The sequence below is a fragment of the Pseudophryne corroboree genome, unplaced genomic scaffold (genome assembly GCF_028390025.1).
Source record: "Pseudophryne corroboree isolate aPseCor3 unplaced genomic scaffold, aPseCor3.hap2 scaffold_1084, whole genome shotgun sequence".
NCBI lineage: Eukaryota > Metazoa > Chordata > Amphibia > Anura > Myobatrachidae > Pseudophryne > Pseudophryne corroboree.
The window spans coordinates 76,902-101,415 of record NW_026967710.1 but is presented as its reverse complement, the minus strand read 5'-3'; the positions used below and the strand labels follow the sequence as shown (position 1 = coordinate 101,415).

Sequence of the window (24,514 nt, the reverse complement as noted above, 5' to 3'; positions counted from 1 at the left end):
TACACATCCCAGCATGCCCTGCCACAGTTTTGCTATTAAGGTATGCTAAAACTGAGGCAGGGCATGCTGGGATGTGTAGTTCCACAGCAGCTGGAGGGTCGCAGGTTGAAGACCCATGTTTTAGCATGCCTGTTCTATGATGCATGTCTAGCAGGCATTTGCTGACAGCCACTTGAGGGAGACACACATCAGGAGATGCAGCATATCGGAGGTCTTCGATGCCTTTCCAGCAAATGCACACCACCTGCTGCTGGTCTGGACACAAAACAATGCCCACAATCGAAGTCCCAAAATGCCCAACTACAGGATTCATGTAAGTAGTGAATTTAGGAATGAATTTAGAAGTAGGAAATTAAGTTAGTTCACAAGTACATTCAAATTCAGATCTAAAGACTAAACACAAAACACAAAATAAGACTCCACAGAGCAATTATCAGGTGTCTTTATCAATTGTTGCATTTAAAAAATCAAGCAATTAGGGAACACAATGTTGCGACAATCTAACCCTATTTGCAAAATAGTACTAAATAAGTTTGTCGATGTAAGACATTTGCAAAGGCGCAAACAAAACACGCTGGAAGATGCAACTGAATCTGTTTTTGGAGGTTAGAATAGATGCAGGATCAAGTAGCTCAATGGGTAGGGTGTTTGATTAGAATTCAACAGGTTATAGGTTTGAATCCTGGGTATGATAGTTTGAGGTGTTATTTAATAAAGCATGTTTATATATTAGTCACACATGGCTTACTTGTACAAATGGCATGTCACCAGTTAGTGCTGACTGCTGATATGCCATTTGCACAAACATGCCATGTGTGACTGTATATGCATTTAAGGAGTGCACCCCGGCAATACCACAAACCATTGAGTGCCAAGTATACTAGATATATCTTCATATCTCATGTGCTTTCTCTGAGACCAATCTTGTTATGCCCCTTCCCCAGAAGGCATGCACCTTTTGTCCATATTGCAAAAATGGGGAGGGGGGGGGCATATAATTATCTGTCACAGAGCACCAAAAAGTCTAGTTATGGCTCTGGTATGCATTAGGTAATCTGGCAGACCATCTCTCCTTTACTTGACAGAGATGTGCCTGAGCAGCGGCCCTCCCCAGCCCTATCCCAAATCATACTTATTTTGCATAGGAGATACCATGGTCATGAAGATTGTTCTCCCAGGGTGAGGTTCATTCATTGCATTCTGGGTATGCTGACCCCTGTGATTTCCCCAAATGTGGGAAACTCGACTGCATTATTTGTGGTAGTGGAGGACTGTGTTTGTGCTTTCCTCTGGTCAGCTCTGGTAAAAGTCAGATTTCTTTGTCTCAGATCTTCCTCTAGCCTTGTTCTTCTTTCGAGAATTCCCTTGTGCTGCCTCAGTTGGATCTCCTTCACTTGACAGGGGGGTACCCGAGCAGCGACCCTCCCCAGCTCTAGCCCAACTCCTACTTACCTGCCAGGTGAGATACTATGATCATGAAGGTGCTTCTCCCAGGGCAAGGCTCACCCATTGCACTCTGGGTGTGCTGCTCCTGCGATTTCCCCAAATGTGGGAAACTTGACTGCATAATTTGTGTTTCCCCTGGTCGGCTCTCGTATAATTCAGATCTCTTTGTCTCAGGTCTCTCTCCAGCCTAGTTTGCTGTCTGTTTCCACTTCTCTTTTCTTGAGCCGCTCCCTTCTATGCCCTTGCGCACTATCCTTACTTCTCCCGTCTGCTTACTTTGTGCCTTCCAAAGCACAATGCAAACTACAGGTAGTGCTGCAGGGCCCACACCCTTTTACTTGCCGTACAGAGCAGCTCTAGAGCTGTTACAGTGCCCAGCTGCTGCAAGAAATCAGCTTGTATGCTTCAGGGGCTGGGGCATAGCCAACATGAGCCCCACACCGAAGGAGGGTGGAGGTGTTTAATGCGAACTAGGGGTCATCCAAGCGCCGCAAAAGGCCGCCATGCCCTGCACGCCCCTTTTCTCTTTTCATATGCAGACGAGGGTTGAAGCCAACTTTGACCCACTGCTTGGATGACATCACCATATGCAAATCCATCTGCTGCAGGCCTTCCCCCAGGAATGCTTGCACTAGTTGTTGCATTTGGTTTGTTGTTTGGGGGTGCTTCAGTATTAGGCAGCCTTCTGCCGTCCCATGTTCATCTGAAAATATGTGTTCTCCCTGCAGTTGTTGTCCCCAGATGAGAGTTCCCTTGTGCTGCCTCAGTTGAATCTCCTTTACTTGACAGAGATGTGCCTGAGCAGCGGCCCTCCCCAGCCCTATCCCAAATCATACTTATTTTGCATAGGAGATACCATGGTCATGAAGATTGTTCTCCAAGGGTGAGGTTCATTCATTGCATTCTGGGTATGCTGACCCCTGTGATTTCCCCAAATGTGGGAAACTCGACTGCATTATTTGTTGTAGTGGGGGACTGTGTTTGTGTTTTCCTCTGGTCAGCTCTGGTAAAAGTCACATTTCTTTGTCTCAGATCTTCCTCTAGCCTTGTTCTTCTTTCGAGAGTTCCCTTGTGCTGCCTCAGTTGGATCTCCTTCACTTGACAGGGGGGTGCCCGAGCAGCGACCCTCCCAAGCTCTAGCCCAACTCTTACTTACCTGCCAGGTGAGATACTATGATCATGAAGGTGCTTCTCCCAGGGCAAGGCTCACCCATTGCACTCTGGGTGTGCTGCCCCCTGCGATTTCCCCAAATGTGGGAAACTTGACTGCAGAATTTGTGTTTCCCCTGGTCGGCTCTCGTGTAATTCAGATCTCTTTGTCTCAGGTCTCTCTCCAGCCTAGTTTGCTGTCTGTTTCCACTTCTTTTTTCTTGAGCCCCTCCCTTTTATACCCTTGTGCACTATCCTGACTTCTCCTCCTGTCTGCTTACTTTGTGCCTTCCAATGCACAATGCAAACTACAGGTAGTGCTGCAGGGCCCACAACCTTTTACTTGCCTTACAGAGCAGCTCTGGAGCTGTTACAGTGCCAAGCTGCCGCAAGAAATCAGCTTGAATGCTTCAGGGGCTGGGGCATGGCCAACATGAGACCCACACCGAAGGAGGGTGGGGGTGTTTAATGCAAACTAAGGGTCATCCAAGCGCCGCAAAAGGCCGCCATGCCCTGCACGCCCCTTTTCTCTTTTCATATGCAGATGAGGGTTGAAGCCAACTTTGACCCACTGCTTGGATGACATCACCATATGCAAATCCATCTGCGGCAGGCCTTCCCCCAGGAATGCTTGCACTAGTTGTTGCATTTGGTTTGTTGTTTGGGGGTGCTTCAGTATTAGGCAGCCTTCTGCCCTCCCATGTTCATCTGAAAATATGTGTTCTCCCTGCAGTTGTTGTCCCCAGATGAGAGTTCCCTTGTGCTGCCTCAGTTGAATCTCCTTTACTTGACAGAGATGTGCCTGAGCAGCGGCCCTCCCCAGCCCTATTCCAAATCATACTTATTTTGCATAGGAGATACCATGGTCATGAAGATTATTCTCCCAGGGTGAGGTTCATTCATTGCATTCTGGGTATGCTGACCCCTGTGATTTCCCCAAATGTGGGTAACTCGACTGCATTATTTGTGGTAGTGGGGGACTGTGTTTGTGTTTTCCTCTGGTCAGCTCTGGTAAAAGTCAGATTTCTTTGTCTCAGATCTTCCTCTAGCCTTGTTCTTCTTTCGAGAGTTCCCTTGTGCTGCCTCAGTTGGATCTCCTTCACTTGACAGGGGGGTGCCCGAGCAGCGACCCTCCCCAGCTCAAGCCCAACTCCTACTTACCTGCCAGGTGAGATACTATGATCATGAAGGTGCTTCTCCCAGGGCAAGGCTCACCCATTGCACTCTGGGTGTGCTGCCCCTGCGATTTCCCCAAATGTGGGAAACTTGACTGCATAATTTGTGTTTCCCCTGGTCGGCTCTCGTATAATTCAGATCTCTTTGTCTCAGGTCTCTCTCCAGCCTAGTTTGCTGTCTGTTTCCACTTCTTTTTTCTTCAGCCCCTCCCTTTTATACCCTTGTGCACTATCCTGACTTCTCCTCCTGTCTGCTTACTTTGTGCCTTCCAATGCACAATGCAAACTACACACCCTTTTACTTGCCTTACAGAGCAGCTCTGGAGCTGTTACAGTGCCAAGCTGCTGTAAGAAATCAGCTTGAATGCTTCAGGGGCTAGGGCATTGTCAACATGAGCCCCACACCAAAGGAGGGTGGAGGTGTTTAATGCGAACTAGGGGTCATCCAAGCGCCGCAAAAGGCCGCCATGCCCTGCACGCCCCTTTTCTCTTTTCATATGCAGATGAGGGTTGAAGCCAACTTTGACCCACTGCTTGGATGACATCACCATATGCAAATCCATCTGCTGCAGGCCTTCCCCCCGGAATGCTTGCACTAGTTGTTGCATTTGGTTTGTTGTTTGGGGGTGCTTCAGTATTAGGCAGCCTTCTGCCCTCCCATGTTCATCTGAAAATATGTGTTCTCCCTGCAGTTGTTGTCCCCAGATGAGAGTTCCCTTGTGCTGCCTCAGTTGAATCTCCATTACTTGACAGAGATGTGCCTGAGCAGCGGCCCTCCCCAGCCCTATCCCAAATCATACTTATTTTGCATAGGCGATACCATGGTCATGAAGATTGTTCTCCCAGGGTGAGGTTCATTCATTGCATTCTGGGTATGCTGACCCCTGTGATTTCCCCAAATGTGGGAAACTCGACTGCATTATTTGTTGTAGTGGGGGACTGTGTTTGTGTTTTCCTCTGGTCAGCTCTGGTAAAAGTCAGATTTCTTTGTCTCAGATCTTCCTCTAGCCTTGTTCTTCTTTCGAGAGTTCCCTTGTGCTGCCTCAGTTGGATCTCCTTCACTTGACAGGGGGGTGCCCGAGCAGCGACCCTCCCCAGCTCTAGCCCAACTCCTACTTACCTGCCAGGTGAGATACTATGATCATGAAGGTGCTTCTCCCAGGGCAAGGCTCACCCATTGTACTCTGGGTGTGCTGCCCCTGCGATTTCCCCAAATGTGGGAAACTTGACTGCAGAATTTGTGTTTCCCCTGGTCAGCTCTCGTATAATTCAGATCTCTTTGTCTCAGGTCTCTCTCCAGCCTAGTTTGCTGTCTGTTTCCACTTCTTTTTTCTTGAGCCCCTCCCTTTTATACCCTTGTGCACTATCCTGACTTCTCCTCCTGTCTGCTTACTTTGTGCCTTCCAATGCACAATGCAAACTACAGGTAGTGCTGCAGGGCCCACACCCTTTTACTTGCCTTACAGAGCAGCTCTGGAGCTGTTACAGTGCCAAGCTGCTGTAAGAAATAAGCTTGAATGCTTCAGAGGCTGGGGCATTGTCAACATGAGCCCCACACCAAAGGAGGGTGGAGGTGTTTAATGCGAACTAGGGGTCATCCAAGCGCCGCAAAAGGCCGCCATGCCCTGCACGCCCCTTTTCTCTTTTCATATGCAGATGAGGGTTCCAGCCAACTTTGGCCCACTGCTTGGATGACATCACCATATGCAAATCCGTCTTCTGCAGAACTTCCCCCAGGAATGCTTGTACTAGTTGTTGCATTTGGTTTGTTGTTTGGGGGTGCTTCAGTATTAGGCAGCCTTCTGCCCTCCCATGTTCATCTGAAAATATGTGTTCTCCCTGCAGTTGTTGTCCCCAGATGAGAGTTCCCTTGTGCTGCCTCAGTTGAATCTCCTATACTTGACAGAGATGTGCCTGAGCAGCGGCCCTCCCCAGCCCTATCCCAAATCATACTTATTTTGCATAGGCGATACCATGGTCATGAAGATTGTTCTCCCAGGGTGAGGTTCATTCATTGCATTCTGGGTATGCTGACCCCTGTGATTTCCAAAATGTGGGAAACTCGACTGCATTATTTGTGGTAGTGGGGGACTGTGTTTGTGCTTTCCTCTGGTCAGCTCTGGTAAAAGTCAGATTTCTTTGTCTCAGATCTTCCTCTAGCCTTGTTCTTCTTTTGAGAGTTCCCTTGTGCTGCCTCAGTTGGATCTCCTTCACTTCACAGGGGGTGCCCGAGCAGCAATCCTCCACAGCTCTGGCCCAACTCCTACTTACCTGCCAGGTGAGATACTATGATCTTCACTGTTAGGGCAATCAGGATGTGGAATTCCCTGCCAGGGAAGGTGGTAATGGCGGACTCTGTAATTGGATTTAAAAAAGGAATGGATACATTTCTGAATGAAAAAGCTATCCAAGTTTATAATACTTAAAATATCAACATGGTTAATCCGGGGGTAACATGAGTTGTAGTAGCTAACTAGTCATAATACATTATTAAGCAAGTATGTAGAATCATCACAACTTAAAACAGGTTGAACACGATGGGCAATTTGCCTCTATTCAACCTCAAAAACTATGTTACTATATGTTACTATATTACTATGTTACTGTAGTATACAGAACACCACAATGCAATGAGCAGTGATAGTGAGCACTGATGAGGATACTAGAACTGACACTGAGCAGCAAGATGCAGCACTGGACTATTAGTAATGTACTGTAGTATGCTGAGCACAACAATGCAGCACAAGACAATGAGCAGTGATACTGAGCACTGATGAGGATACTACTGAGAACTGACACTGAGCAGGAGAGACACACTACTAGTATTACTGGGCAGCAATAAGTATCCACTGATACTGAGCACTGATATTGAGATTTCCACTGAGAGAACATAGCCACGTCCTCTCCGCTCTCTCTTCAATGCACGAGTAAAAATGGCGGCAACGCGCAGCTCTTTATATGGAATCCGAATCTCGCGAGAATCCGACAGCGGGATGATGACATTTTCCCTTGTTCATAGAATTTGGGAGTCATTTTGATCCCAAAGTATTATTAACCTCAATAACCATAATTTCCACTCATTTTCAGTCTATTCTTAACACCTTACACCTCACAATATTATTTTTAGTCCTAAAATTTGCACCGAGGTCGCTGGATGACTAAGCTCAGCGACCCAAGTGGCCGACACAAACACCTGGCCCATCTAGGAGTGGCACTGCAGTGTCACGCAGGATAGCCCTTCCAAAAAACACTCCCCAAACAGCACATGACGCAAAGAAAAAAAGAGGCGCAATGAGGTAGCTGTGTGACTAAGCTCAGCGACCCAAGTGGCCGACACAAACACCTGGCCCATCTAGGAGTGGCACTGCAGTGTCACGCAGGATGGCCCTTCCAAAAAACACTCCCCAAACAGCACATGACGAAAAGAAAAAAAGAGGCGCAATGAGGTAGCTGTGTGACTAAGCTCAGCGACCCAAGTGGCCGACACAAACACCTGGCCCATCTAGGAGTGGCACTGCAGTGTCACGCAGGATGGCCCTTCCAAAAACACTCCCCAAACAGCACATGACGCAAAGAAAAAAAGAGGCGCAATGAGGTAGCTGTGTGACTAAGCTCAGCGACCCAAGTGGCCGACACAAACACCTGGCCCATCTAGGAGTGGCACTGCAGTGTCACGCAGGATGGCCCTTCCAAAAAACACTCCCCAAACAGCACATGACGCAAAGAAAAAAAGAGGCGCAATGAGGTAGCTGTGTGACTAAGCTCAGCGACCCAAGTGGCCGACACAAACACCTGGCCCATCTAGGAGTGTCACTGCAGTGTCACGCAGGATGGCCCTTCCAAAAAACACTCCCCAAACAGCACATGACGCAAAGAAAAAAAGAGGCGCAATGAGGTAGCTGTGTGACTAAGCTCAGCGACCCAAGTGGCCGACACAAACACCTGGCCCATCTAGGAGTGGCACTGCAGTGTCACGCAGGATGGCCCTTCCAAAAAACACTCCCCAAACAGCACATGACGCAAAGAAAAATGAAAGAAAAAAGAGGTGCAAGATGGAATTGTCCTTGGGCCCTCCCACCCACCCTTATGTTGTATAAACAGGACATGCACACTTTAACCAACCCATCATTTCAGTGACAGGGTCTGCCACACGACTGTGACTGAAATGACGGGTTGGTTTGGACCCCCACCAAAAAAGAAGCAATTAATCTCTCCTTGCACAAACTGGCTCTACAGAGGCAAGATGTCCACCTCATCATCATCCTCCGATTCATCACCGTGTACATCCCCCTCCTCACAGATTATCAATTCGTCCCCACTGGAATCTACCATCTCAGCTCCCTGTGTACTTTGTGGAGGCAATTGCTGCTGGTCAATGTCTCCACGGAGCAATTGATTATAATTCATTTTAATGAACATCATCTTCTCCACATTTTCTGGAAGTAACCTCGTACGCCGATTGCTGACAAGGTGAGCGGCGGCACTAAACACTCTTTCGGAGTACTACTTGTGGGAGGGCAACTTAGGTAGAATAAAGCCAGTTTGTGCAAGGGCCTCCAAATTGCCTCTTTTTCCTGCCAGTATACGTACGGACTGTCTGACGTGCCTACTTGGATGCGGTCACTCATATAATCCTCCACCATTCTTTCAATGGTGAGAGAATCATATGCAGTGACAGTAGACGTCATGTCCGTAATCGTTGGCAGGTCCTTCAGTCCGGACCAGATGTCAGCATCAGCAGTCGCTCCAGACTGCCCTGCATCACCGCCAGCGGGTGGACTCGGAATTCTGAGCCTTTTCCTCGCACCCCCAATTGCGGGAGAATGTGAAGGAGGAGCTGTTGACCGATCAAGTTCCACTTGACTTGATAATTTTCTCACCAGCAGGTCTTTGAACCCCTGCAGACTTGTGTCTGCCGGAAAGAGAGATACAACGTAGGTTTTAAATCTAGGATCGAGCACGGTGGCCAAAATGTAGTGCTCTGATTTCAACAGATTGACCACCCGTGAATCCTGGTTAAGCGAATGAAGGGCTCCATCCACAAGTCCCACATGCCTAGCGGAATCGCTCTGTCTTAGCTCCTCCTTCAATGTCTCCAGCTTCTTCTGCAAAAGCCTGATGACGGGAATGACCTGACTCAGGCTGGCAGTGTCTGAACTGACTTCACGTGTGGCAAGTTCAAAAGGTTGCAGAACCTTGCACAACGTTGAAATCATTCTCCACTGCGCTTGAGACAGGTGCATTCCACCTCCTATATCGTGGTTAGATGTATAGGCTTGAATGGCCTTTTGCTGCTCCTCCATCCTCTGAAGCATATAGAGGGTTGAATTCCACCTCGTTACCACTTCTTGCTTCAGATGATGGCAGGGCAGGTTCAGGCGTTTTTGGTGTTGCTCCAGTCTTCTGTACGTGGTGCCTGTACGCCGAAAGTGTCCCGCAATTCTTCTGGCCACCGACAGCATCTCTTGCACACCCCTGTCGTTTTTTAAATAATTCTGCACCACCAAATTCAAGGTATGTGCAAAACATGGGACGTGCTGGAATTTGCCCAGATATAATGCACGCACAATATTGCTGGCGCTGTCCGATGCCACAAATCCACAGGAGAGTCCAATTGGGGTAAGCCATTCTGCGATGATCTTCCTCAGTTGCCGTAAGAGGTTTTCAGCTGTGTGCGTATTCTGGAAAGCGGTGATACAAAGCGTAGCCTGCCTAGGAAAGAGTTGGCGTTTGCGAGATGCTGCTACTGGTGCCGCCGCTGCTGTTCTTGCGGCGGGAGTCAATACATCTACCCAGTGGGCTGTCACAGTCATATAGTCCTGAGTCTGCCCTGCCCCACTTGTCCACATGTCCGTGGTTAAGTGGACATTGGGTACAACTGCATTTTTTAGGACACTGGTGAGTCTTTTTCTGAGGTCTGTGTACATTTTCGGTATCGCCTGCCTAGAGAAATGGAACCTAGATGGTATTTGGTACCGGGGACACAGTACCTCAATCAAGTCTATAGTTGGCTCTGAAGTAATGATGGATACCGGAACCACGTTTCTCACCGCCCAGGATGCCAAGGCCTCAGTTATCCGCTTTGCAGCAGGATGACTGCTGTGATATTTCATCTTCCTTGCAAAGGACTGTTGGACAGTCAATCGCTTGGTGGAAGTAGTAAAAGTGGTCTTACGACTTCCCCTCTGGGATGACCATCGACTCCCAGCAGCAACAACAGCAGCGCCAGCAGCAGTAGGCGTTACACTCAAGGATGCATCGGAGGAATCCCAGGCAGGAGAGAACTCATCAGAATTGCCAGTGACATGGCCTGCAGGACTATTGGCATTCCTGGGGAAGGAGGAAATTGACACTGAGGGAGTTGGTGGGGTGGTTTGCGTGAGCTTGGTTACAAGAGGAAGGGATTTACTGGTCAGTGGACTGCTTCCGCTGTCGCCTAAAGTTTTTGAACTTGTCACTGACTTATGATGAATGCGCTGCAGGTGACGTATAAGGGAGGATGTTCCGAGGTGGTTAACGTCCTTACCCCTACTTATTACAGCTTGACAAAGGCAACACACGGCTTGACACCTGTTGTTCGCATTTCTGTTGAAATACTTCCACACCGAAGAGCATTTTTTTTTGGTATTTTCACCAGGCATGTCAATGGCCATATTCCTCCCACGGACAACAGGTGTCTCCCCGGGTGCCTGACTTAAACAAACCACCTCACCTCCCCAGCGCCAGCAACACCCATATCCTCCTCATCCTGGTGTACTTCAACACTGACATCTTCAATCTGACTATCAGGAACTGGACTGCGGGTGCTCCTTCCAGCACTTGCAGGGGGTGTGCAAATGGTGGAAGGTGCATGCTCTTCACGTCCAGTGTTGGGAAGGTCAGGCATCGCAACTGACACAATTGGACTCTCCTTGTGGATTTGTGATTTTGAAGAACGCACAGTTCTTTGCTGTGCTTTTGCCAGCTTAAGTCTTTTCATTTTTCTAGCGAGAGGCTGAGTGCTTCCATCCTCATGTGAAGCTGAACCACTAGCCATGAACATAGGCCAGGGCCTCAGCCGTTCCTTGCCACTCCGTGTGGTAAATGGCATATTGGCAAGTTTACGCTTCTCCTCCGACGATTTTTATTTAGATTTTTGAGTCCTTTTTTTACTGATCTTTTGTGTTTTGAATTTTACATGCTCTGTACTATGACATTGGGCATCGGCCTCGGCAGACGACGTTGATGGAATTTCATCGTCTCGGCCATGACTAGTGGCAGCAGCTTCAGCACGAGGTGGAAGTGGATCTTGATCTTTCCCTATTTTTGGAACCTCAACATTTTTGTTCTCCATATTTTAATAGGCACAACTAAAAGGCACCTCAGGTAAACAATGGAGATGGATGGATACTAGTATACTTATGGATGACGAGTGACTGACGACACAGAGGTAGCTACAGCCGTGGACTACCGTACTGCGTCTGCTAGTATAGAGATGATAATTAATGATATAAAAAAAATATATATATAACTACTGTAGGTATATATTATATAATGACGGACCTGGTGGACACTGTCAGCAGACTGCTAAACTACTAGTATGAAGAAGATAGAAAAAAAACTTCACCACAGGTAGGTATACAATTATGGACGAGTGACGACACAGAGGTAGGTACAGCCGTGGACTACCGTACTGCGTCTGCTAGTATAGATAATATACTAAATATATTACTACTGTAGGTATATAATATAATGACGGACCTGGTGGACACTGTCAGCAGACTCCTAAACTACTAGTATGAAGAAGATAGAAAAAAAACCCCACCACAGGTAGGTAGGTATACAATTATGGACGAGCACTGACGACACAGAGATAGCCACAGCCGTGGCCTACCGTACTGCGTCTGCTAGCATAGATAATATACTAAATATATTACTACTGTAGGTATATAATATAATGACGGACCTGGTGGACACTGTCAGCAGACTGCTAAACTACTAGTATGAAGAAGATAGAAAAAAAAAACCCACCACAGGTAGGTATACAATTATGGACGAGTGACGACACAGAGGTAGGTACAGCCGTGGACTACAGTACTGCGTCTGCTAGTATAGATAATATACTAAATATATTACTACTGTAGGTATATAATATAATGACGGACCTGGTGGACACTGTCAGCAGACTCCTAAACTACTAGTATGAAGAAGATAGAAAAAAAAACCCCACCACAGTTAGGTATACAATTATGGACGAGTGACGACACAGAGGTAGGTACAGCCGTGGACTACCGTACTGCGTCTGCTAGTATAGATAATATACTAAATATATTACTACTGTAGGTATATAATATAATGACGGACCTGGTGGACACTGTCAGCAGACTCCTAAACTACTAGTATGAAGAAGATAGAAAAAAAAACCCCACCACAGGTAGGTATACAATTATGGACGAGCACTGACGACACAGAGATAGCCACAGCCGTGGACTACCGTACTGCGTCTGCTAGTATAGATAATATAATAAATATATTACTACTGTAGGTATATAATATAATGATGGACCTGGTGGACACTGTCAGCAGACTCCTAAACTACTAGTATGAAGAAGATAGAAAAAAAAAAACCACCACAGGTAGGTAGGTATACAATTATGGACGAGCACTGACGACACAGAGATAGCCACAGCCGTGGACTACCGTACTGCGTCTGCTAATATAGAGATGATAAAGATGATAGAGATGAAAAAAAAATATAACACTACTGCAGGTAAATATTTATATAATATAATGTATGACGGACCTGCTGGACACTGTCAGCAGAATGCGTTTATAGAATAAAAAAAAAAACACCACAGGAGTGTTTAACTTTTTCAGGCAGACAATATACTGGTGGTCACACTGGCAGCAAAAGTGTGCACTGTACTCCTGCTATAACTGCTCCCCAGTCTCCCCCACAATTAAGCTGTGTGAGCAGTGAGTACTCAGCACAGTCAGATATACATAGATGATATATCATGCAGCACACTGAGGCTGAGCACATATATGGTATGTGTATCGTTTTTTTTCAGGCAGAGAACGGATTATAAATAATAAAACTGGTGGTCACTATCAGCAAAACTCTGCACTACTGAGTACTCCTGACAAGTTCAACTGCTCCCCAAATTAGTAGTAAATCAAATGTCACTCGTCTCTATCTTCTAATCTAAACGGAGAGGACGCCAGCCACGTCCTCTCCCTATCAATCTCAATGCACGTGTGAAAATGGCGGCGACGCGCGGCTCCTTATATAGAATCCGAGTCTCGTGAGAATCCGACAGCGGGATGATGACGTTCGGGCGCGCTCGGGTTAACCGAGCAAGGCGGGAGGATCCGAGTCTGCTCGGACCCGTGCAAAAAAGGGTGAAGTTCGGGCGGGTTCGGATTCCGAGGAACCGAACCCGCTCATCTCTAATGGCCACCCAGCATGACGCCTCCCTTCTTGACCATGCTGTAATTGCAGTCGCACTGCAGTTCAGCGTGATCATAAAAAATGGTGTAGCCTCCTGCTGGTGCAGACTGTATGTGCGCGCAGGAAGCCGCCACCATTTTTGTGATCACAGCGGCTGAATGTGATGTCATACAGCCGCTGTGACCACGCCCCCTGTGTCTCCTCCATTGCAGACCCCATTTTGAAGCCTTGCCCCCGCACCGCTCCATCCCTGACTTGGAAATGGAGTGTTGCTGACCCCCCTCCCCCCCTGCCCCGATTGACAGGCAGAGGCGATCGCATTCTCTGCGGGGTGCCGCAGAAAATGCAGGCACATGCGTATGCTCTTAGCAATTTTTGCAGTTGGATCGCTTATTGTGATTGCAATCCAACCTGAATCAGGCCCTATTACCTATCACAATGCGCTGCGGGCAGTACAAAATTGGTTTAATATAGGAGAAAAACCCCCAGACCTGTGCTCCTTAACTGTACCTGGTGGCTAGTGGAGCGGCTGCCCAGTAATCAGTGTCCACGCCAGTGCGCACACGGTCCACCCCCTACGGCCACGCTCCCCTTCATCAGCGGCCTCGTGATCCGGAAGGGCGGTGTGTGTGTGACTGACCTTAGGAAGAAACCGGAGCCTCCGCTGCAGTGACCCAGCAACCAGGGCACGGGAGTATACAGCGCCGCTGGGAGTGATGAAGCTGCAGTAAAGATGTCTATTAGACCTAGCCTGCTGCAGCCCTTGTAGATTCTCATAAAACAAGTTCTTCTTTTCTTGTCAAAATTAATAGCTAAGAATAGGCTGCCTGAGGCAGGCCCCTGTTAAGTGGCCTGCTACTGAAGGCACCAACTACAAACTGAGCTCCCTGTTCATGGAAGCGGGGTTATAGAGGAGAATGCACTGAGCTTCTTGGGAACAGTCAAAAGCTTTGAGCCGGTTGGTGCCTCAGATCAAGATCCTACTCTACACCCCAATGTGAATCCTTGTGGAGTCCAGTGTACCCCACAGAAGAAATTAATGTGTCACACCCATTGGCAGCAACCTTAGAATAGCTGCTGACGGGCACAATTGAGAAAGGAAGGGGGGGGACACATTTGAATCCAACACATAGATGCAATTCAAATATGTAATTTGTACCTTCCTATTTTAAAATATAATGGATGAACCTCACCCTGTGAGAACAATCTTCATGATCAAGAGATCTCATTTGCAAAATAAGTATGAGTTGGGATAGGGCTGGGGAGGGTGGCTGCTCGGGCAGCCCCTCCCCCGTCAAGTTAAGGAGATTCAACTGAGGAAGCACAAGGGAACTCTCGTCTGGGGACAACAACTGCAGGGAGACCACATCTTTTCAGATGAACATGGGAGGGCGGAAGGCTGCCTAATACTGAAGCACCATCAAATATCAAACCATATGCAACAACTAGTACAAGCATTCCTGGGGGAAGGTCTGCAGAAGACGGATTTGCATACGGTGATGTCATCCAAGCAGTGGGCCAAAGTTGGCTGGAACCCTCATCTGCATATGAAAAGAGAAAAGGGGCATGCAGGGCATGGCGGCCTTTTGCGGTGCTTGGATGACCCTTAGTTCTCATTAAACACCCCCACCCTCCTTTTGTGTGGGGCTCATGCTGGCTCTGCCCCAGCCCCTGAAGCATTCAAGCTGATTTCTTGCAGCAGCTGGGCACTGTAACAGCTCCAGAGCTGCTCTGTAAGGCAACTAAAAGGGTGTGGGCCCTGCAGCACTACCTGTAGTTCGCATTGTGCGTTTGAAGGCACAAAGTAAGCAGACAGGAGGATAAGTCAGGATAGTGCGCAAGGGCATAGAAGGGAGCGGCTCAAGAAAAGAGAAGTGGAAACAGACAGCAAACTAGGCTGGAGAGAGACCTGAGACAAAGAGATCTGAATTATACGAGAGCCGACCAGGGGAAACACAAATTATGCAGTCAAGTTTCCCACATTTGGGGAAATCGCAGGGGCAGCACACCCAGAGTGCAATGGGTGAGCCTTGCCCTGGGAGAAGCACCTTCATGATCATAGTATCTCACCTGGCAGGTAAGTAGGAGTTGGGCTAGAGCTGGGGAGGGTCGCTGCTCGGGTACCCCCCTGTAAAGTGAAGGAGATCCAACTGAGGCAGCACAAGGGAACTCTCGAAAGAAGAACAAGGCTAGAGGAAAATCTGAGACAAAGAAATCTGACTTTTACCAGAGCTGACCAGAGGAAAGCACAAACACAGTCCCCCACTACCACAAATAATGCAGTCAAGTTTCCCACATTTGGGGAAATCACAGGGGTCAGCATACCCAAAATGCAATGAATGAACCTCACCCTGGGAGAACAATTTTCATGACCATGGTATCTCCTATGCAAAATAAGTATGATTTGGAATAGGGCTGGGGAGGGCCGCTGCTCATGCACATCTCTGTCAAGTAAAGGAGATTCGACTGAGGCAGCACAAGGGAACTCTCATCTGGGGACAACAACTGCAGGGAGAACACATATTTTCAGATGAACATGGGAGGGCAGAAGGCTTGCATAATACTGAAGCACCCCCAAACAACAAACCAAATGCAACAACTAGTGCAAGCATTCCTGGGGGAAGTTCTGCAGAAGACGGATTTGCATACTTTGATGTCATCCAAGCAGTGGGTCAAAGTTGGCTTCAACCCTCATCTGCATATGAAAAGAGAAAAGGGGCGTGCAGGGCATGGCGGCCTTTTGCGGTGCTTGGATGACCCCTAGTTCGCATTAAACACCTCCACCCTCCTTTGGTGTGGGGCTCATGTTGGCCATGCCCCATCCCCTGAAGCATTCAAGCTGATTTCTTGCAGCAGCTGGGCACTGTAACAGCTCCAGAGCTGCTCTGTAAGGCAAGTAAAAGGGTGTGGGCCCTGCAGCACTACCTGTAGTTTGCATTGTACATTGGAAGGCACAAAGTAAGCAGACGGGAGCAGAAGTCAGGATAGTGCACAAGGGTATAGAAGGGAGGGGCTCAAGAAAAAAGAAGTGGAAACAGACAGCAAACTAGGCTGGAGAGAGACCTGAGACAAAGAGATCTAAATTATATGAGAGCCGACCAGGGGAAACACAAATTATGCAGTCAAGTTTCCCACATTTGGGGAAATCGCAGGGGCAGCACACCCAGAGTGCAATGGGTGAGCCTTGCCCTGGGAGAAGCACCTTCATGATCATAGTATCTCACCTGGCAGGTAAGTAGGAGTTGGGCTAGAGCTGGGGAGGGTCGCTGCTCGGGCACCCCCCTGTCAAGTGAAGGAGATCCAACTGAGGCAGCACAAGGGAACTCTTGAAAGAAGAACAAGGCTAGAGGAAGATCTGAAACAAAGAAATCTGACTTTTACCAGAGCTGACCAGAGGAAAACACAAACACAGTCCCCCACTACCACAAATAAAGCAGTCGAGTTTCCCACATTTGGGGAAATCACAGGGGTCAGCATACCCAGAATGCAATGAATGAACCTCACCCTGGGAGAATAATCTTCATGACCATGGTATCTCCTATGCAAAATAAGTATGATTTGGGATAGGGCTGGGGAGGGCCGCTGCTCAGGCACATCTCTGTCAAGTAAAGGAGATTCAAATGAGGCAGCACAAGGGAACTCTCATCTGGGGACAACAACTGCAGGGAGAACATATATTTTCAGATGAACATGGGAGGGCAGAAGGCTGCCTAATACTGAAGCACCCCCAAACAACAAACCAAATGCAACAACTAGTGCAAGCATTCCTGGGGGAAGGCCTGCCGCAGATGGATTTGCATATGGTGATGTCATCCAAGCAGTGGGTCAAAGTTGGCTTCAACCCTCGTCTGCATATGAAAACAGAAAAGGGGCGTGCAGGGCATGGTGGCCTTTTGCGGCGCTTGTCTGACCCCTAGTTTGCATTAAACACCTCCACCCTCCTTCGGTGTGGGGCTCATGTTGGCTATGCCCCAGCCCCTGAAGCATTCAAGCTGATTTCTTGCAGCAGCTGGGCACTGTAACAGCTCCAGAGCTGCTCTGTAAGGCAAGTAAAAGGGTGTGGGCCCTGCAGCACTACCTGTAGTTTGCATTGTGCATTGGAAGGCACAAAGTAAGCAGACGGGAGGAGAAGTCAGGATAGTGCACAAGGGTATAGATGGGAGGGGCTCAAGAAAAAAGAAGTGGAAACAGACAGCAAACTAGGCTGGAGAGAGACCTGAGACAAAGAGATCTAAATTATACGAGAGCCGACCAGGGGAAACACAAATTATGCAGTCAAGTTTCCCACATTTCGGGAAATCGCAGGGGCAGCACACCCAGAGTGCAATGGGTGGGCCTTGCCCTGGGAGAAGCACCTTCATGATCATAGTATCTCACCTGGCAGGTAAGTAGGAGTTGGGCTAGAGCTGGGGAGGGTCGCTGCTCGGGCACCCCCCTGTCAAGTGAAGGAGATCCAACTGAGGCAGCACAAGGGAACTCTCGAAAGAAGAACAAGGCTAGAGGAAGATCTGAAACAAAGAAATCTGACTTTTACCAGAGCTGACCAGAGGAAAACACAAACACAGTCCCCCACTACCACAAATAAAGCAGTCGAGTTTCCCACATTTGGGGAAATCACAGAGGTCAGCATACCCAGAATGCAATGAATGAACCTCACCCTGGGAGAACAATCTTCATGACCATGGTATCTCCTATGCAAAATAAGTATGATTTGGAATAGGGCTGGGGAGGGCCGCTGCTCATGCACATCTCTGTCAAGTAAAGGAGATTCAACTGAGGCAGCACAAGGGAACTCTCATCTGGGGACAACAACTGCAGGGAGAACACATATTTTCAGATGAACATTGGAGGGCAGAAGGCTGCCTAATACTGAAGCACCCCCAAACAACAAACCAAATGCAACAACTAGTACAAGCATTCCTGGGGGAAGTTCTGCAGAAGACGGATTTGCATATGGTGATGTCATCCAAGCAGTGGGTCAAAGTTGGCTTCAACCCTCATCTGCATATGAAAAGAGAAAAGGGGCGTGCAGGGCATGGCGGCCTTTTGCGGTGCTTGGATGACACCTTTTTCGCATTAAACACCCCCACCCTCCTTTGGTGTGGGGCTCATGTTGGCCATGCCCCATCCCCTGAAGCATTCAAGATGATTTCTTGCAGCAGCTGGGCACTGTAACAGCTCCAGAGCTGCTCTGTAAGGCAAGTAAAAGGGTGTGGGCCCTGCTGCACTACCTGTAGTTTGCATTGTGCATTGGAAGGCACAAAGTAAGCAGACGGGAGAAGTCAGGATAGTGCGCAAGGGCATAGAAGGGAGCGGCTCAAGAAAAGAGAAGTGGAACCAGACAGCAAACTAGGCTGAAGAGAGACCTGAGACAAAGAGATCTGAATTATACGAGAGCCGACCAGGGGAAACACAAATTATGCAGTCAAGTTTCCCACATTTAGGGAAAACGCAGGAGCAGCACACCCAGAGTGCAATGGGTGAGCCTTGCCCTGGGAGAAGCACCTACATGATCATAGTATCTCACCTGCCAGGAAAGTAGAAGTTGGGCTAGAGCTGGGGAGGGTCGCTGCTCGGGTACCCCCCTGTCAAGTGAAGGAGATCCAACTGAGGCAGCACAAGGGACTCTCGAAAGAAGAACAAGGCTAGAGGAAGATCTGAGACAAAGAAATCTGACTTTTACCAGAGCTGACCAGAGGAAAGCACAAACACAGTCCGCTACTACCACAAATAATGCAGTCGAGTTTCCCACATTTGGGGAAATCACAGGGGTCAGCATACCCTGAATGCAATGAATGAACCTCACCCTGGGAGAACAATCTTCATGACCATGGTATCTCCTATGCAAAATAAGTATGATTTGGGATAGGGCTGGGGAGGGCCGCTGCTCAGGCACATCTCTGTCAAGTAAAGGAGATTCAACTGAGGCAGCACAAGGGAACTCTCATCTGGGGACAACAACTGCAGGGAGAACACATATTTTCAGAAGAACATGGGAGGGCAGAAGGCTGCCTAATACTGAAGCACCCCCAAACAACAAACCAAATGCAACAACTAGTGCAAGCATTCCTGGGGGAAGGCCTGCAGCAGATGGATTTGCATATGGTGATGTCATCCAAGCAGTGGGTCAAAGTTGGCTTCAACCCTCGTCTGCATATGAAAAGAGAAAAGGGGCGTGCAGGGCATGGCGGCCTTTTGCGGCGCTTGGATGACCCCTAGTTCGCATTAAACACCTCCACCCTCCTTCGGTGTGGGGCTCATGTTGGCTATGCCCCAGCCCCTGAAGCATTCAAGCTGATTTCTTGCAGCATCTGGGCACTGTAACAGCTCCAGAGCTGCTCTGTAAGGCAAGTAAAAGGGTGTGGGCCCTGCAGCACTACCTGTAGTTCGCATTGTGCTTTGGAAGGCACAAAGTAAGCAGAGAGGAGGAGAAGTCAGGATAGTGCGCAAGGGCATAGAAGAGAGCGGCTCAAGAAAAGAGAAGTGGAAACAGACAGCAAACTAGGCTGGAGAGAGACCTGAGACAAAGAGATCTGAATTATACGAGAGCCGACCAGGGGAAACACAAATTATGCAGTCAAGTTTCCCACATTTGGGGAAATCGCAGGAGCAGCACACCCAGAGTGCAATGGGTGAGCCTTGCCCTGGGAGAAGCACCTTCATGATCATAGTATCTCACCTGGCAGGTAAGTAGGATTTGGGCTAGAGCTGGGGAGGGTCGCTGCTCGGGTACCCCCCTGTCAAGTGAAGGAGATCCAACTGAGGCAGCACAAGGGAACTCTCGAAAGAAGAACAAGGCTAGAGTAAAATATGAGACAAAGAAATCTGACTTTTACCAGAGCTGACCAGAGGAAAGCACAAACACAGTCCCCCACTACCACAAATAATGCAGTCAAGTTTCCCACATTTGGGGAAATCACAGGGGTCAGCATACCCAAAATGCAATGAATGAACCTCACCCTGAGAGAACAATCTTCATGACCATGGTATCTCCTATGCAAAATAAGTATGATTTGGAATAGGGCTGGGGAGGGCCGCTGCTCATGCACATCTCTGTCAAGTAAAGGAGATTCAACTGAGGCAGCACAAGGGAACTCTCATCTGAGGACAACAACTGCAGGGAGAACACATATTTTTAGATGAACATGGGAGGGCAGAAGGCTGCCTAATACTGAAGCACCCCCAAACAACAAACCAAATGCAACAACTAGTGCAAGCATTCCTGGGGGAAGTTCTGCAGAAGACGGATTTGCATACGGTGATGTCATCCAAGCAGTTGGTCAAAGTTGGCTTCAACCCTCATCTGCATATGAAAAGAGAAAAGGGGCGTGCAGGGCATGGCGGCCTTTTGCGGTGCTTGGATGACCCCTAGTTTGCATTAAACACCCCCACCCTCCTTTGGTGTGGGGCTCATGTTGGCCATGCCCCATCCCCTGAAGCATTCAAGCAGATTTCTTGCAGCAGCTGGGCACTGTAACAGCTCCAGAGCTGCTCTGTAAGGCAAGTAAAAGGGTGTTGGCCCTGCAGCACTACCTGTAGTTTGCATTGTGCGTTGGAAGGCACAAAGTAAGCAGACAGGAGAAGTCAGGAGAGTGCACAAGGGCATAGAAGGCAGGGGCTCAAGAAAAGAGAAGTGGAAACAGACAGCAAACTAGGCTAAAGAGAGACCTGAGACAAAGAGATCTGAATTATACGAGTAGCCGACCAGAGGAAACACAAATTATGCAATCAAGTGTCCCACATTTGGGGAAATCGTAGGAGCAGCACACCCAGAGTGCAATGGGTGAGCCTTGCCCTGGGAGAAGCACCTTCCTGATCATAGTATCTCACCTGGCAGGTAAGTAGGAGTTGGGCTTGAGCTGGGGAGGGTCGCTGCTCGGGCACCCCCCTGTCAAGTGAAGGAGATCCAACTGAGGCAGCACAAGGAAACTCTCAAAAAAAGAACAAGGCTAGAGGAAGATCTGAGACAAAGAAATCTGACTTTTACCAGAGCTGACCAGAGGAAAGCACAAACACAGTCCCCCACTACCACAAATAATGCAGTCGAGTTTCCCACATTTGGGGAAATCACAGGGGTCAGCATACCCAGAATGCAATGAATGAACCTCACCCTGGGAGAACAATCTTCATGACCATGGTATCTCCTATGCAAAATAAGTATGATTTGGGATAGGGCTGGGGAGGGCCGCTGCTCAGGCACATCTCTGTCAAGTAAAGGAGATTCAACTGAGGCAGCACAAGGGAACTCTCATCTGGGGACAACAACTGCAGGGAGAACACATATTTTCAGATAACCATGGGAGAGCAGAAGGCTGCCTAATACTGAAGCACCCCAAACAACAAACCAAATGCAACAACTAGTACAAGCATTCCTGGGGGAAGGTCTGCAGAAGACGGATTTGCATACGGTGATGTCATCCAAGCAGTGGGCCAAAGTTGGCTGGAACCCTCATCTGCATATGAAAAGAGAAAAGGGGTATGCAGGGCATGGTGGCCTTTTGCGGCGCTTGGATGACCCTTAGTTCACATTAAACACCTCCACCCTCCGTCGGTGTGGGGCTCATGTTGGCTATGCCCCAGCCCCTGAAGCATTCAAGCTGATTTCTTGCAGCAGCTGGGCACTGTAACAGCTCCAGAGCTGCTCTGAAAGGCATGTAAAAGGGTGTGGGCCCTGCAGCACTACCTGTAGTTTGCATTGTGCGTTGGAAGGCACAAAGTAAGCAGACAGGAGGAGAAGTCATTAGAGTCCACAAGGGTATAGAAGGGAGGGGCTCAAGAAAAAAGAAGTGGAAACAGACAGCAAACTAGGCTGGAGAGAGACCTGAGACAAAGAGATCTGAATTATATGAGAGCCGACCAGGGGAAACACAAATTATGCAGTCAAGTTTCCCACATTTGGGGAAATCGCAGGGGCAGCACACCCAGAGTGCAATGGGTGAGCCTTGCCCTGGGAGAAGCACCTACATGATCATAGTATCTCACCTGGCAGGTAAGTAGGAGTTGGGCTAGAGCTGGGGAGGGTCGCTGCTCGGGCACCCCCCTGTCAAGTGAAGGAGATCCAACTGAGGCAGCACAAGGGAACTCTCGAAAGAAGAACAAGGCTAGAGGAAGATCTGAGACAAAGAAATCTGACTTTTACCAGAGCTGACCAGAGGAAAGCACAAACACAGTCCCCCACTACCACAAATAATGCAGTTGAGTTTCCCACATTTGGGGAAATCACAGGGGTCAGCATACCCAGAATGCAATGAATGAACCTAACCCTGGGAGAACAATCTTCATGACCATGGTATCTCCTATGCAAAATAAGTATGATTTGGGATAGGGCTGGGGAGGGCCGCTGCTCAGGCACATCTCTGTCAAGTAAAGGAGATTCAACTGAGGCAGCACAAGGGAACTCTCATCTGGGGACAACAACTGCAGGGAGAACACATATTTTCAGATGAACATGGGAGGGCAGAAGGCTGCCTAATACTGAAGCACCCCCAAACAACAAACCAAATGCAACAACTAGTAAAAGCATTCCTGGGAGAAGGTCTGCAGAAGACGGATTTGCATACGGTGATGTCATCCAAGCAGTGGGCCAAAGTTGGCTGGAACCCTCATCTGCATATGAAAAGAGAAAAGGGTTATGCAGGGCATGGCGGCCTTTTGCGGTGCTTGGATGACCCCTAGTTCGCATTAAACACCTCCATTCTCCTTCGGTGTGGGGCTCATGTTGGCTATGCCCCAGCCCCTGAAGTATTCAAGCTGATTTCTTGCAGCAGCTGGGCACTGTAACAGCTCCAGAGCTGCTCTGTAAGGCAAGTAAAAGGGTGTGGGCCCTGCAGCACTACCTGTAGTTCGCATTGTGCGTTGGAAGGCACAAAGTAAGCAGACAGGAGAAGTCAGGAGAGTGCACAAGGGCATAGAAGGCAGGGGCTCAAGAAAAGAGAAGTGGAAACAGACAGCAAACTAGGCTGGAGAGAGACCTGAGACAAAGAGATCTGAATTATACGAGAGATGACCAAGGGAAACACAAATTATGCAGTCAAGTTTCCCACATTTGGGGAAATCGCAGGGGCAGCACAACCAGAGTGCAATGGGTGAGCCTTACCCTGGGAGAAGCACCTTCATGATCATAGTATCTCACCTGGCAGGTAAGTAGGAGTTGGGCTAGAGCTGGGGAGGGTCGCTGCTCGGGCACCCCCCTCTCAAGTGAAAGAGATCCAACTGAGGCAGCACAAGGGAACTCTCGAAAGAAGAACAAGGCTAGAGGAAGATCTGATATAAAGAAATCTGATTTTTACCAGAGCTGACCAGAGGAAAGCACAAACACAGTCCCCCACTACCACAAATAATGCAGTCGAGTTTCCCACATTTGGGGAAATCACAGGGGTCAGCATACCCAAAATGCAATGAATGAACCTCACCCTCGGAGAACAATCTTCATGACCATGGTATCTCCTATGCAAAATAAGTATGATTTGGGATAGGGCTGGGGAGGGCCGCTGCTCAGGCACATCTCTGTCAAGTAAAGGAGATTCAACTGAGGCAGCACAAGGGAACTCCCATCTGGGGACAACAACTGCAGGGAGAACACATATTTTCAGATGAACATGGGAGGGCAGAAGGCTGCCTAATACTGAAGCACCCCCAAACAACAAACCAAATGCAACAACTAGTACAAGCATTCCTGGGGGAAGTTCTGCAGAAGACGGATTTGCATACGGTGATGTCATCCAAGCAGTGGGCCAAAGTTGGCTGGAACCCTCATCTGCATATGAAAAGAGAAAAGGGGTATGCAGGGCATGGCGGCCTTTTGCGGCGCTTGGATGACCCTTAGTTCGCATTAAACATCCCCACCCTCCTTCGGTGTGGGGCTCATGTTTGCTATGCCCCAGCCCCTGAAGCATTCAAGCTGATTTCTTGCAGCAGCTGGGCACTGTAACAGCTCCAGAGCTGCTCTGTACGGCAAGTAAAAGGGTGTGGGCCCTGCAGCACTACCTGTAGTTTGCATTGTGCATTGGAAGGCACTTAAGAAAAGAGAAGTGGAAACAGACAGCAAACTAGGCTGGAGAGAGACCTGAGACAAAGAGATCTGAATTATACGAGAGCCGACCAGGGGAAACACAAATTATGCAGTCAAGTTTCCCACATTTGGGGAAATCGCAGGAGCAGCACACCCAGAGTGCAATGGGTGAGCCTTGCCCTGGGAGAAGCACCTACGTGATCATAGTATCTCACCTGGCAGGTAAGTAGGAGTTGGGCTAGAGCTGGGGAGGGTCGCTGCTCGGGTACCCCCCTGTCAAGTGAAGGAGATCCAACTGAGGCA

The 24,514-nt window shown here is 48.7% G+C and overlaps 23 non-coding genes and 3 pseudogenes across 23 annotated transcripts; 9 read left to right on the top strand and 17 right to left on the bottom strand.

The window, feature by feature from the left end:
• The first annotated feature begins 1,128 nt into the window (after positions 1 to 1,128).
• LOC134988748 (U1 spliceosomal RNA) lies at positions 1,129 to 1,292 on the top strand. Its single transcript, XR_010194140.1, has one exon. It is a non-coding gene; the product is annotated as a U1 spliceosomal RNA (small nuclear RNA).
• Positions 1,293 to 1,444: 152 nt separating this feature from the next.
• On the top strand, positions 1,445 to 1,607 carry LOC134988674 (U1 spliceosomal RNA). The gene has a single exon (XR_010194079.1). It is a non-coding gene; the product is annotated as a U1 spliceosomal RNA (small nuclear RNA).
• Positions 1,608 to 2,278: 671 nt separating this feature from the next.
• LOC134988770 (U1 spliceosomal RNA) lies at positions 2,279 to 2,442 on the top strand. Its single transcript, XR_010194160.1, has one exon. It is a non-coding gene; the product is annotated as a U1 spliceosomal RNA (small nuclear RNA).
• Positions 2,443 to 2,594: 152 nt separating this feature from the next.
• On the top strand, positions 2,595 to 2,758 carry LOC134988788 (U1 spliceosomal RNA). The gene has a single exon (XR_010194178.1). It is a non-coding gene; the product is annotated as a U1 spliceosomal RNA (small nuclear RNA).
• A 674-nt stretch (positions 2,759 to 3,432) lies between these two features.
• On the top strand, positions 3,433 to 3,596 carry LOC134988776 (U1 spliceosomal RNA). Its single transcript, XR_010194167.1, has one exon. It is a non-coding gene; the product is annotated as a U1 spliceosomal RNA (small nuclear RNA).
• A 152-nt stretch (positions 3,597 to 3,748) lies between these two features.
• Positions 3,749 to 3,911, top strand: LOC134988669 (U1 spliceosomal RNA). The gene has a single exon (XR_010194074.1). It is a non-coding gene; the product is annotated as a U1 spliceosomal RNA (small nuclear RNA).
• A 655-nt stretch (positions 3,912 to 4,566) lies between these two features.
• LOC134988780 (U1 spliceosomal RNA) lies at positions 4,567 to 4,730 on the top strand. Its single transcript, XR_010194170.1, has one exon. It is a non-coding gene; the product is annotated as a U1 spliceosomal RNA (small nuclear RNA).
• Positions 4,731 to 4,882: 152 nt separating this feature from the next.
• Positions 4,883 to 5,045, top strand: LOC134988709 (U1 spliceosomal RNA). Its single transcript, XR_010194107.1, has one exon. It is a non-coding gene; the product is annotated as a U1 spliceosomal RNA (small nuclear RNA).
• Positions 5,046 to 5,719: 674 nt separating this feature from the next.
• LOC134988781 (U1 spliceosomal RNA) lies at positions 5,720 to 5,882 on the top strand. The gene has a single exon (XR_010194171.1). It is a non-coding gene; the product is annotated as a U1 spliceosomal RNA (small nuclear RNA).
• Positions 5,883 to 15,122: 9,240 nt separating this feature from the next.
• On the bottom strand, positions 15,123 to 15,285 carry LOC134988668 (U1 spliceosomal RNA). Its single transcript, XR_010194073.1, has one exon. It is a non-coding gene; the product is annotated as a U1 spliceosomal RNA (small nuclear RNA).
• Positions 15,286 to 15,437: 152 nt separating this feature from the next.
• Positions 15,438 to 15,601, bottom strand: LOC134988751 (U1 spliceosomal RNA). The gene has a single exon (XR_010194142.1). It is a non-coding gene; the product is annotated as a U1 spliceosomal RNA (small nuclear RNA).
• A 696-nt stretch (positions 15,602 to 16,297) lies between these two features.
• Positions 16,298 to 16,439, bottom strand: LOC134988684 (U1 spliceosomal RNA; annotated as a pseudogene).
• Positions 16,440 to 16,591: 152 nt separating this feature from the next.
• LOC134988775 (U1 spliceosomal RNA) lies at positions 16,592 to 16,755 on the bottom strand. The gene has a single exon (XR_010194166.1). It is a non-coding gene; the product is annotated as a U1 spliceosomal RNA (small nuclear RNA).
• A 695-nt stretch (positions 16,756 to 17,450) lies between these two features.
• Positions 17,451 to 17,592, bottom strand: LOC134988713 (U1 spliceosomal RNA; annotated as a pseudogene).
• A 152-nt stretch (positions 17,593 to 17,744) lies between these two features.
• Positions 17,745 to 17,908, bottom strand: LOC134988771 (U1 spliceosomal RNA). Its single transcript, XR_010194161.1, has one exon. It is a non-coding gene; the product is annotated as a U1 spliceosomal RNA (small nuclear RNA).
• Positions 17,909 to 18,579: 671 nt separating this feature from the next.
• On the bottom strand, positions 18,580 to 18,742 carry LOC134988712 (U1 spliceosomal RNA). The gene has a single exon (XR_010194109.1). It is a non-coding gene; the product is annotated as a U1 spliceosomal RNA (small nuclear RNA).
• Positions 18,743 to 18,893: 151 nt separating this feature from the next.
• On the bottom strand, positions 18,894 to 19,057 carry LOC134988753 (U1 spliceosomal RNA). The gene has a single exon (XR_010194144.1). It is a non-coding gene; the product is annotated as a U1 spliceosomal RNA (small nuclear RNA).
• A 674-nt stretch (positions 19,058 to 19,731) lies between these two features.
• LOC134988673 (U1 spliceosomal RNA) lies at positions 19,732 to 19,894 on the bottom strand. The gene has a single exon (XR_010194078.1). It is a non-coding gene; the product is annotated as a U1 spliceosomal RNA (small nuclear RNA).
• A 152-nt stretch (positions 19,895 to 20,046) lies between these two features.
• LOC134988752 (U1 spliceosomal RNA) lies at positions 20,047 to 20,210 on the bottom strand. The gene has a single exon (XR_010194143.1). It is a non-coding gene; the product is annotated as a U1 spliceosomal RNA (small nuclear RNA).
• A 671-nt stretch (positions 20,211 to 20,881) lies between these two features.
• On the bottom strand, positions 20,882 to 21,045 carry LOC134988692 (U1 spliceosomal RNA). Its single transcript, XR_010194092.1, has one exon. It is a non-coding gene; the product is annotated as a U1 spliceosomal RNA (small nuclear RNA).
• A 152-nt stretch (positions 21,046 to 21,197) lies between these two features.
• LOC134988772 (U1 spliceosomal RNA) lies at positions 21,198 to 21,361 on the bottom strand. The gene has a single exon (XR_010194163.1). It is a non-coding gene; the product is annotated as a U1 spliceosomal RNA (small nuclear RNA).
• Positions 21,362 to 22,055: 694 nt separating this feature from the next.
• LOC134988706 (U1 spliceosomal RNA) lies at positions 22,056 to 22,197 on the bottom strand (annotated as a pseudogene).
• Positions 22,198 to 22,349: 152 nt separating this feature from the next.
• Positions 22,350 to 22,513, bottom strand: LOC134988671 (U1 spliceosomal RNA). Its single transcript, XR_010194076.1, has one exon. It is a non-coding gene; the product is annotated as a U1 spliceosomal RNA (small nuclear RNA).
• Positions 22,514 to 23,184: 671 nt separating this feature from the next.
• LOC134988703 (U1 spliceosomal RNA) lies at positions 23,185 to 23,347 on the bottom strand. The gene has a single exon (XR_010194103.1). It is a non-coding gene; the product is annotated as a U1 spliceosomal RNA (small nuclear RNA).
• Positions 23,348 to 23,499: 152 nt separating this feature from the next.
• LOC134988707 (U1 spliceosomal RNA) lies at positions 23,500 to 23,663 on the bottom strand. The gene has a single exon (XR_010194106.1). It is a non-coding gene; the product is annotated as a U1 spliceosomal RNA (small nuclear RNA).
• Positions 23,664 to 24,278: 615 nt separating this feature from the next.
• LOC134988702 (U1 spliceosomal RNA) lies at positions 24,279 to 24,441 on the bottom strand. Its single transcript, XR_010194101.1, has one exon. It is a non-coding gene; the product is annotated as a U1 spliceosomal RNA (small nuclear RNA).
• Positions 24,442 to 24,514: the final 73 nt, after the last annotated feature.